This window comes from Leptinotarsa decemlineata, unplaced genomic scaffold (assembly GCF_025532065.1).
Source record: "Leptinotarsa decemlineata unplaced genomic scaffold, Ldec_3_MD MMD2_P_RNA_scaffold_14, whole genome shotgun sequence".
Lineage (NCBI taxonomy): Eukaryota > Metazoa > Arthropoda > Insecta > Coleoptera > Chrysomelidae > Leptinotarsa > Leptinotarsa decemlineata.
Window position 1 is genome coordinate 7,712,138 of NW_027412528.1, and position 12,742 is coordinate 7,724,879.

Here is a 12,742-nt window from a genome sequence, read left to right on the forward strand (position 1 = left end):
AATGAAGGATTTTCTCTCCTTTTTTTAGACATTGAGTTAGCGGTTTTGTTAATTGCGCGAAATCTTTAATAAATTTTCTATAATATCCTAGCAAACCGAGGAATGATTTAATATCTCTAGCAGTAGTTGGTATGGGAAAATTATGGATTGCTTTTATTTTATTCGGATTGGGTTTTATACCGTGGGGTGTTACAATATGTCCTAAAAATTCTACATTCTGTTTCAAGAATTCCGATTTGTCTAATTGTACTTTTAATTTAGCTTCTCTTAATACTTTAAAGACTTGTTTTAGATTAGAGATGTGTTCCTGAAGGGAGGTCGAAAAAATTATTATATCGTCCATATAGACGAGACATATTTTGTTTCTTAGGTCTTTCAAAACGTAATCCATAACGCGTTGAAACGTCGCTGGAGCGTTCTTTAAACCAAACAGCATTCTGACATATTCGTAATGGCCGTGTTCTACGTTGAAGGCTGTTTTGTCAATAGAATTTTCTTCCATCTCTATTTGGTGAAATCCTGAAGTTAAATCTGGAATAGTGAAGTAGTTACATTTCCCTAGTTTATCCAGTATGTCGTCAATATTAGGAATGGGGTATCGGTCATCAATCGTTTTTTCGTTTAATTTTCTATAATCAACGACAATTCTCCATTTCTTCTTTCCCGAGGCGTCCGCTTTCTTCGGTATAATCCAAATAGAGCTACTCCAAGCTGATGATGATGGTCGTATTATTCCGTCATTCAACATTTTTTCTATTTGTTTATTTACTTCTTCTTTATGGCAATGAGGAAACCGATAGGATTTAGTGTGTACTAGTATTTCGTCTGTCGTTTTAATTTCATGTTTTATTTTGTTTGTGAAAGAAAGTCTAGTATTCTCATCATGAAATATGTCTAAGAATTCTTTGCAAACTGTTAAAATTGCGTTTTTTTCTTCCGTGTTCATATGGTCGGTCCTAATTTTACTTGTTATATCAGTTATGGAATTATTATTATAATTTTCAGGTAAGGCTTGTTCAATATTATAAAATTCAAATTGTTCTTTATTTATTTGGTTGGATGGGAACGGTTTATTCATTGTTATAGAGATAGTTTTATTAAAAATTTCAAAAGTTGCGCGATAATTTTTGGCATAAGTTATTGTTTCAGGTACGTATAATTTATCAATAAATCCCTCTGGAATTATTACTTCTCCTTCACTGATATCGACAGGGTATTTTTTTATTAAAGTTTCATATGGTGGTATTTCGAAAGTAAAAGAAGTTTCGTGAGGCTGTTTATAGTAGAAAGGGATTTGTACAATTTCATTTCTTGAGATTTGATTGCTAAAATCGATATTTAAGTCAAGATTTTCAAGTTCTTTTAAACCTAAAATTCCATCAAAAAATTCATGAAATTGGAATAAAATATATTCCGTTTCATAGTTGCTTTGAAATTCTTCAAAAGCTGGGATAATAGCTTTATATTGAATTTCTTTTTCACCTAATGGAGTTTTTAACTGAGAGGGTTCTCTGAATATTCTGTCTGGATAATATTTTTCTACAATAGATGATCTTAACATGGAAGTATGACATCCGGTATCAATTAGTAGTTTAATAGGGGGATTTTGGATTTGTATATGAGGTAATCCATTTATAGAGCCTGAATAAAGTTCTATTATACCGTCCTGTTTGTCGAAGGCGGTTTGTAAAAATTTTCGTCTTCGTATTCAGTGTTTGAGTCAGTTATTTCAGTCGTTTCTTGGGGAGTAAAGTAATATTCATTTAATTCATCAGTTAATTGATATTGATCTGGAGGGGGTTGGTCTTCACTTGGGTATTGGTCTTCGACAGGGTATTGGTTGATGGGGTAACCTAGTGTCATGTCGTATTCATTGTCATCATTATGGTTGTGAAGTTCTTGGGTGTTGCCTAAATGATCGGATATTTGTTGGGTGGTAAGGCATATTTGATCTACTAACCGTAGGATTTCTAGAAGTAGTCGACATTGGTTGAATGATTCTAGTATCAGTTTTATTTGTTGGTTTAAACACATTTTGGGGTGGTCCAAACACTTGTTTATTCGTAAAAAAGTTATGTTGAACTTGTTTAGGTTGGATATTTATGGGTTGGCTTGGAAATTGTGGTTTTTGGTTAAATCGTTAATAATTATTAAAGGTCTATTTGACTAGTAGAGGGTGTAGGATTTCTAAAGTTAGTTTGTTGAAAATTTTGTACGTGTGAATAATTTTGTACAGGGAAATTACTATAATTTGGTTTTATTTGTTTTGGTGGGTGTTGTTTTTGAACATTAGTGCTTGAGCGATTCTGAAAAACCATATTTTGTGTTTGTCTAAAATTTTCATCTTCCAAAACTAAATTCATTGCTTCTTCAAGACTATCTGGTTTTTGAACAATTACTTTATCTTGTAATCTAATAGTTAACCCTTTGAAGCACGACTTAAGTAAATCGAGTTTTTATTAAAACTTTCAGTGACTTACTGTTTATTGGAGTCAACTGGACATGAAAATACAAGAGTCGAGTAAAGAAAAAATGGTTTTTGAAAAATAACACATGGTTTCGTAGTAAAACCACTTTGCCTTTCGAGTTCGAAAACAATAAACAAAAATAATTTATTGAAAAAATTTAACAATACATAGTCGGTAATTATGACATTTCAAACTTTATTAAATTCAACAAAACAATTTTTATTGGCTGACTTGCACAACGCCACTTTGCACACACTACAGCTCCATCTGGTGTGATGCGGTTCCTTAGCACTACTACAATGTGCACAACGCCTTGATGTTCCATACTCGGGCATGTGCTTGGATTGATCACTTCTAAGTTTTTTGGATACATGAACTTTGAATCTGCTCTGGGCAGGCGTATCTGATGGCCTTCCTAAGTTTTCTTTCAATGAATTGGCTCCAACCAAACAAGATACAACTTCGAGACGAAACTCCTTGAGTTTCATTTTATTTCCAGTTTTCTCTCTGAACAATATATAAGAGTTTACAATGGATGTGTCCAAGAAATGCCAAAATAATCGGTGCCACCACTTCCGACTTTTCCTATCTATAGCATAGTAGAATTTTAGCATATCAGCTTTGTCAACGCATCCCATACAACGCCTATAGTCTTTTATAGCAATGGGGCAAGCTATTTCCGTGATTGTGCCATCTTTTTCTCTTTTTCCAACAGATGCATTGTTTGTAGGAGAATGTATAGTAGAGAGAAGTGTAACTACTCTCTTGTCCTTCCACTTTATGCATGAAATCATATCTCTCCTACTAAACCAGTCCGAATGGCCACGAGATAAACTTTTATCACTTTGGAAGTGAATGGGCAAATTTTTTCTATTCACTCTAACAGTACCACAACAGAATATATTTCTCTTGTACATTGTCTGCACGAGGTTCACGGTTGTGAAAAAATTATCGAAGTTATAGTCTATTTCAAAAGAGTGTAGAGTAATAAAATCTCATTAAGTATTCAAAAGCGCTACAGGGTGATCCGTCAATAAATTCTGTCACTTCCCAAGTCCGCATTGCAAAATTATGTCGTTTCATAAAGAGCAGGTAGGTATCACCCTGTTTTAAGGGATTTGTCCATTGTTATCGACGGATAAATACTGAGCCAGAGGCGCGCTAGTGGGATAATTGCCAAAAGAATATGCATTCATAAAAATTATATTAAAGGAAATAAAAATTTAATACAGCAGAACAGTGTTATTAAAAAAATATAAAATGTAACAATAAAATATATACGAACCGAAATCGGGAAATACTCACAAACACACACGAACGAACTTTACGTATTGAAACACTTGTGGGGACTTCAAATCAATTTATTCACAAAAACGACAAGAACTTTACTGGATACGTTATTACAATTTGACACTTGAACAATACTAAAACTGTGAACTTCCCTTAACGTTTAACAACACTCTATTTATACCCTAATTGAATGTTCTAGAGATTACTAGGTACAATTTTCGAGAACCTTCCGAGAAAATAATTATTCAGACTACCCTTAATTCTAAACCCTAACCTAAGCAAAAGTGTCACTGTCACTGATACACTGGTCTCTGTCCAGATTGCTTATCCCGCTACAGTATATTTACAATTCAATTAAATTATTCTACATCAGTATAGTCTTCATCCGAAGAACTGTCATCATCCCCTGGTGTTATAATTATAGGGTCAACCACCTGATCGACCAAGTTGTCCAGTTCCCACATTTTATCTTCCTCTTTTAAAACATGCTGGATTGCTTTTTGCCAGTTTTCTGATGTGATTTCCATAATGGGTTGATCAAACAATACCTTGACATCTTTCATTTTAAATGTGGTATTGTGCCTTGCAACATATCCTTTAACTTGTGCCCATATAAGTTCTATAGGATTTAATTCGCAATGATATGGCGGTAGGCGCAGCACAGTTACTTTATACTTTTCTGCTACATCTTCTACGGCATATTTCATGAAGCGAGATTTATGTTGTTTTACTATGGCTAGTAGTTCCTTCTTTACTGAATTCGTCTCAAACTGAATACCTTTATTTGACAGCCAGTTAATAATTTCTTGCTTTCTCCAAGCTGAAGTTGGTACCTTCTCTAAGCGCCTTGAATGGTAGCTTGCATTATCCATAACCACGACCGAATCAGCTGAAAGAAATTTTAACATTTCCCCGAAGTAGTCTTCGAAGACATCCGAATTCATGTCCTCATGATAATCTCCCGTCCGGCACGACTCAAAGCTTAACAAACCTTCTTTTAAAAATCCGTCTTCGCTTCCAATGTGAGCAATTATAAGCCTCTTCCCTTTTCCCGAAGGCACTTTAATACCCGTCGAAAGGCCTTCTATGAAAGCTTGGCGAGAACTTGTTATATTTTTATCTTGCCACATTTTTTTGACTATATAACCTTCGTTTATCCACGTCTCATCAAGATAAAAAATTTTCTTTTGCTCTCTGCGGTACTGCTTTATAGTTGTCAAATATTTTCGTCTCCAGCAAACAATTTCATCACTTTCCAGTAATAGTGCCTTTCGATTGTGCTTTTCCCAGGCAAAATTCATGCTTTTTAAAGTTTTCCATAAAAGTTTTCTGGATATCAAAGGAATATCGTTATCTTGGCTTATCTCGATAAATATTTTTTCAAGAGTGGGTATTTCCTTTTTAAAATAAAACGAATGAACTTTTCTTCGAATGTCACATTTGGTGTCTTCATCTAAGATTTTTATTGGTCTTCCTGATTTTCTCTTGCATGGACTTACCTGGCCTGATATCTTTCTTTCTCGCAATAATTTAAAAATCGTGGACTGTCCAATTCCAGTCATTCGGGCACATCGCTCAACACTTTCTTGCACAGACAAACTAGGGTGATCGTGTTTTATGCAATCATATAAATTTAAAATTATAACTTTTTCGCAAACAGATAGCGGAGAATTTTTTACACTTCTTTTCTTTGGAGTAAATGTCCCCATTTTATAACTTTTTCACTATTTCTATATCACAATATCACTGTACGTTTAATTGGTGTAGTAACAATTACTATTATAACTCGAATGTTTAAGACACCATTACAATATATTTAAACCCTTTTTCTTAATTACCTGGGTTTAATAGGTATTGCATGATTGGTGGGCAGGGTCAAAAAGGGATTATTATAATGACATGGCACCTCGGAACTAAGTGTTAACCCTTTTTTGAGAAATCATGCTCAAGTATATGAACCCAAATTACATATTAAATAAGTTTACAAGAACCACTAAAATTATTCTTAATCTTTTTTTAAGAAATTTTACTTACCTAAATACATGTAGGTACTTAGTTTTAGACCAAATTACTTCCCAAAAATGGCCTTTTATTATTATCTATGTCTGTAATTTTTAATTTACTTTAATTATTAAGTTTAATAATCCTAAGATTTGCCTACGCCCATGGACGACAACGAAATTCAGGCAAATTTTATGACACTTCATGATTTATTACTCTACACTCTTTTGAAATAGACTATAATATGATAACCTTTATTTCCTAATCCTTCCGTCATTGTATGAACAACGTTTTCTCCCAATTTTTTTTCGGTGTTATTTGCATCCTTTCCTGTATATATTTGAAAATCACAAATATATCACGACAAATCAGCTCGAACCCAAAGTTTGAAACCTCGTTTGATTGGTTTTTTGGGCATGTATTGCTTGAAGGCTACTCGCCCTTTATATTTTACCATACTCTCATCAACCGATTGTTCCATCGTTGGTTTATAACAGTTTTGGAACTTTGTCTTCAAGTCATCAAGAAGGTGTCGAATTTTGTAAAGAATATCAAAATTGTGTTCTTCTCTTTTCGGCATCATGTAATTGTCATTCAAATGGAAGTTTGTCAATAAAAATCTAAATCGATTGACACTCATGAGTGATGAGATATATGGGTCGCGAAGTTCATTTTTAGATGACCAATAATCCCTGTAACTAGGGGAATGTTTTATTCCCATCAAAATGTTGATAGCGAGAAATATCTTTATCTCGGTAAGATTAGTATTCTCAAATCTCTTACACGACTGGGTACAGTAAAGGTTAGTTTGATACACTAGGTCATTCAAGAGATTATCGTCAAAAAAACATTGAAAAAATTCTATTGGATTAGTTTTATCAGCAACCAATATTGTAGGTCCCACGTCTTCAGCGAATGGAAGTAATTTTGGAGTAAAATCCCTTTTATTCCATAGGACCGTTGCAAGAGGTGAATTATCTTCAGATGAGTCACTGCTATAGTCTCGAATATCTTCGTTGTTGTTGAACTCTTTGTCTGAAAACTCTTCAATCATAGTTTCTTCGATAATTTCCTCAATATCTCCAGCAATCTGACATATCGCCAGCTTCGGATCCGCCATCCGACGGTATATTATCGAGTGAGTCATATGTCTCATCTGAGGTAAGGTTTTCAAGATTGTAAAATTCATTCATTCTGAAAAAAATTAAACAGGTGTTGCAAAGTGGTTTCAGATTGTGACCGGTCGTTATTCGAATATTGAACGCACAAATTTAATAACAATCGATATATAATATATTTTTCATGATTAATACATCATAAAGAACAATTATAATGAAAACATACCTGACCAAAACACCTTATCACAACAAAAAAACTTCAAAGCACAATCAGAAGTACCTACTCACGTCGAAAATCCACGAAGAAACTTCTATTGTTTGGGATATTTCAAAATCACTGGGACCTGAATAATAGTTTTGCTATTATCGAATAGATGGCGCCTTCCACATGAGATGAAACTATACGGTTCCACTATATTACCACAATGCAAGTAGAAAACGGTTTTTGAATGTATGGTTCCATTACGAAACCACCTCCTTTCAAAGGGTTAAATTTCTCATAAATACTTCCAAAGACTGTGATTGATATTGACGAATATATATCACTTTAGTCTGTGGGTCTACCGCGGCAATAGAATTAATTTTAAAGATTAATTTACTTTTCAGTACTTGTATTCTTTTCGCAAAATCAAGGGGGTGTTCGTTTCTATTAGGGACAAGTGTAAAAAGTTGTTGTTCAAGGTTATCTAAATTTTGTCTATCACCAAATGTATTTCTTAATTCATTTCTTATTAAAATCCATGTGTTTGATTCCGTTCTTGCACCAATCAATAATTGTGCTCTATCTCTGAGTTTACCAATAATAATACTCAAGACACACTGATTTAGTGTATCGTCATCGCTAAAGTATTTATTATAAAATTTGTCAATTGCATTTATAAAAATTTCGAGGGTGTCTGGAGATCCATCATACAAAGGTATGGTGTCAGAATAAATTTTAAATAAAGTATAATTAATTTCGGTGGACATATTTGAAACGGATAGAGAGACAAGCGACTGTACTAAATCTTCAATTTCAGGTTCGGTCATGTGTTATTGTCGCGATCTTATCGGAAAAGATTGCTCAGCGAGTCTATTCAAGATAAAAGTTTGCTTTCTTCATTTATTCAGAAAAGAATCACGGTAATAATATTGCGAAGTTTATCACAAGAATATTTCTGAAGCGTCGTTGTGTGTGTGTGTGAAATTAATAGTCTCTTTATATCAGCGTATGATATAAATAGATTATTTTCTGTCTATTAATCATATGATATAAGTAGCAGAAAGTTATTCTTTAGCTTCTTTGTTTTACTATTTAATTAACACTATGCATTTATTGTTTGCTATGAGTGAGGAAAGAGAAAAATGATTTGAATGTGTGAAATTTTAATTCGGCGTTTTTCACTTAATTGCTTCAATTTAAATCAGTATTTGAATTGTCTTTCTTAATCTACGTGACTTCTATAGTCCTGTCACCAATTTCAATTTCTATAAGAGAAAATGATGTCTGTTTTCGTTTTTGATTATAATAATCACTTTTCCGAAACTTCCAGAAATATTTACGACAAAGATTTTGAGGAAATTTTGGAATCAGGTAGGAAAACTTGACTTACCTCGATGGAATGTCAGTATTCTTTCCTGGAGGACTGTAGTGGCTGAGTCTGACGATCTGGTCCTTTTGGTGGGTGGTTGGTGGACGAAGCTGGTTTCTTGTAGTGGACAAACAGTTGGTACTGAAGAAAATTCAGTATCCACTATCCTACAATCGACTGCGCCAATTATAGTTTCGGGCCACAGGAACCACTTTTTAAAAAAACTTTATTTAGATTTACAGACTTTATTGTACAGAAGTTACTCTAACAATCGTACTAACAGAACTAACTCTTCCTTCAAGATAGGTAGCTTTTATAAGTTTATTATAACTTAGTCAGCATTTGATAAATAAGCATAATGGAGGGTTTTATATACATAACTTGCACGAAAGTATTATTGAGATAATGAATATTTCCATTGCTCAATAACCGTTGCTCTAATTTCAAAACCGTTAATGACTAAACATTCGTATTTTTTTGTGTTTTAATGGTACCAATTAAAAAAATGCGAAAAAATTAATTTTTTAAAACAGTTTTTACAACTCGATTTTCAAAATTTTCAAATCAGAGCAATGAGCTTACAAAAAATCACAAAAAATTAGTCATCTACAGTTTTCAAATTAGAGCAACGGTTAATGAGTAATAGGAATATTTATAAAGATGGCGTGAAGTGAGAGTGAGTTGGAAAGTTACTCTGATATTAATGGTATAAATAATCCAATGAATTTTAAATGATGTGCTAAAAAGTTATGTAAAGTGATGGTGTGCACCAACTGTTTAGGGGTTATTACGTTATCCGTAAAAGGTACCTATTTCTTGTCGCTTGCTCATCTACTAATAGCTCATATCGAGATCATAAACAACCACCCAAAAGCTGCTGCCACTAACGTATAAATTAGAAACTTTGTTGGTCCTTGACCAAGGTATTTTTAATCATTTCCAGTTGGAAATTGACAATGATACTCGAACTGTGAATTCAACTCAGGGATTTTCGTTAACGCTATAAGCGGTTGTAATTCACCTGTTCACAGAAACGGATTCGTAATAGTGCTGCTTTGGAAGGTTGAGAATTCCGTTTTCTTATCTCTTCAGAGGATATTTATATCAGTTTTTTCCAACTGTATATGAAAATGTCTTCGAATTATTAGGGTACGATAATCGGAGGTGAGTTTTCAAGTATTCTTTCTTATGTCATCACAGGACTACAATATATCCCACAATACGAGAAATCCAACAATAATTTAATTTCAGGCGTTTTTTTTAATTGGTGTATCACCCAGGAAAAAACCCGATATTATTATAAGAACATTTTCTTGGGAACAAGGAAATGAGGAAACGTCACATGGGTTTTCATCCTCTTCCTTGATGGAATAGCGCAATAGTGGCGTAATACAGCTGGCCCTTTGGAATCGAGGCTAAGTACCGCATAGCGGCATTAAGGAGTTTCCTTCTGAGTGGAAATTGAATATATATTTTTTTTATACCAATACCTTCACATTTCACATTACCAATATCATGTCTTCCGGTCAAATTCCTCTTCAGAAATTTCTAACTAGAGAATAAGTTTTCCCCCTCGTTGTGCAGGAGATTGGAAGGGTAGTTTTCTTTTTCCCAAATACCCTATCCAGTTTTCTCTGTCGTGCACGACCCCTCTCCGTGGTTGGCTATTATTTATTAGTTACGGTTTTCCTTGCACATTGCCAAATCCTGTGTAGAAATATGTCAATATATCCATTTGCCAAATTTTGAATTTTATTGGGGCGTTATTGTATCGTGGATAATTTATAGATTTGGATCTGCTTGCTATTACGTTATACAGGGTTAATAGTAAATCTTTTGGCACCCTTGGAACATAAATCATTTGTATAAACGCAGCCCCTCTCGCTGTCTGAAAGCTAGCTGTGAGCATATAACCCTATTCCGTTTATTTCTAAAATACGCCACTTATGAACTAATGTTGGAACAAGAAAGAAAAAAAATACGTAACAGGGTGTATCATAATAGTTGTGTGAAAAGACTTCCATTAGTCAAAATAGTCGATGGTTACAAAATTACTTGTTGTGAACAGAAGAGCGGCCAGCAAAAGCCTAGTATGGTAACCTCAAACCTGATCATTGAAAACAATTTGCTGAAGCAACTGTTGGAGTAGGTGAGGGATAAAAATTCCATCCTGCAGGAAAATAATCGTCTTTTACTGGATATGTCTGAATTATATCTCTTTGACAGAGTGCCGCAAAAATTACCGTCAAAAAACCCAAACATCCATAACCCGCGATCGGTACCGCTTCAAAATTTCCCGCCATTGGTACCGTGTTAGATTTTATCTAACATAGTAATGTTGTCGCCCATTTAAGTTATTTTGACACTAAGCAATATTTTTTATATTTTGTATGGTTCTTTTCAATTAGTATTAATTATATTTATTAGAAAATTGAGCTACTGATGGTATTATAAAATATAACTATTGTCACTGTTGCAAATAAAAACCCTATGAAATTTTTAAAGATTTTATTCAAGAACTGTTTAAAAGAACAAAATAAAAAACAAATTATAGCAAGCTTTTATTTCAGGAATCTTCTTCTCGGTTTACACATTGGGTGCAAGTCAAAACTGTTGCGGACGTATGCTCTTTACATACAGGTTTCAAACATGTATGACATCGGTGCTGAGTAAATCTGTTTTTTCTTTTTGGGCAAAAGAAACATCGAGGTTTCGCATTCGCATCATTTGGTTCGACAGCTTCAACTGAAATGGCTTCATTTCCCAGAACATTTCTAATTTTTTGCCTTAGCGGAATTGATAGTGATGTAATACTTGACCGACGAATAATATAGGGCTTCGTAAGTTGCTTGGCAAGATCTGTTAGATATGTTCTTCGTTTGAGCTTATTGTTTGTATTGCTGTAGTAGATAATTTGTGAATTTATGCCAGCAATATTGAGTAAAGAGCAAAATACAGTCAAAGGCCAACGGTTGCTCACTCTGGTAGTCGAATATTCTGCCTTCATCCTGTCCACCACATCAACAGCTCCTTTTGTTAGATTATAGAATGTTATAACTGAAGGTTTCATTGCGTCACCACTTTCTGGATCAATCTCATCATCTTCGTGAAACGTAGACAGTATCAACACATTTTTGTTAGGTTTTGAGATGTACGAAGTAAGAAGGCATTTATTGGGATCGACTCCCCAAGCAAACATGCTGCTACTTCTTTTTCGTATTTTAGTATCTAAAAAAATCTAAAGTAATACGGTGGTTATGTACCAAGTCATTAGCCAAAGGCACAGACGTAAAGTAGTTGTCCGTAGTTACATTGCGTCCAGTACCACTACAATGTCTCAAAAGTCTTATTACAACACTATGGGCATCATTTTTTAGTTCAAACGGGCCAGTGGGCTGTTTACCTGCATAAATTTCAATATTATGTGTATAAAACATTCTAGAGTCTACAACAGCGTAGATTTTTATGCCATATTTGGCAGGCTTATTTGCAATATACTGGCGGAACTTGCATCTTCCTCTGAAGCCCTCAAGCATCTCATCTACTGTTATGTAATTACCCAACGAGTAATGTTGTAAACACTTTCCTACAAAATTATCCAAAACATACCTCACGGGCGCCAAATGATCTTCTTGTACTCTTTGTGCTCTAGATTCAATATCATCAAACCTAATAACTTGAACCAGGGAGTGGAAACGGCGTTCTGACATAGTAGCAGCAAAGTATTCTGGGGCTGTTCCGTCCGTGCACCAAAGTTCTGAAGTATTCAAATGTTGGGCCCTCTTTACACCAGCAAGATATAAGAGCCCAACAAATGCACTAATTTCGTCAAAATCTGAAGGACCGTAATGTTTCACGTTTCTAGTAAGTCTAATGATTTGCAGTTTCTTATTGGTGCAATCTGTAATATATTGAATGATTTCATTGGAGAAAAAAAGTTTCCAACAATCCAATACTGCTTTGGCTTCCTTGGCAACACCTTTTACACCTGGCAACTGTGTAACAATATTTTGAGGTTTGGTTTTTCCAACTTTCTTTTGATTTTTGTGCATGAACCATTTAGTACCATCTTTAGCCGTATAATATGGACCACTTTCAGATCTTAAATTTTGTAGATCGTTACCCAGAGATTGTGTAGAGGCAGAGCGTTGGAGATTGTGTTCTTCTACTTCGTCATTTGATAAAGTGGCTTCTGAAAATTCTGAGTCCGATTGATCCATCTCATCTTGTTGCAGGTCATCTTCTACTTCCTCCCAAAGAGCTAGTAAACGTTGCTGTTCCCTCTCATACGCCA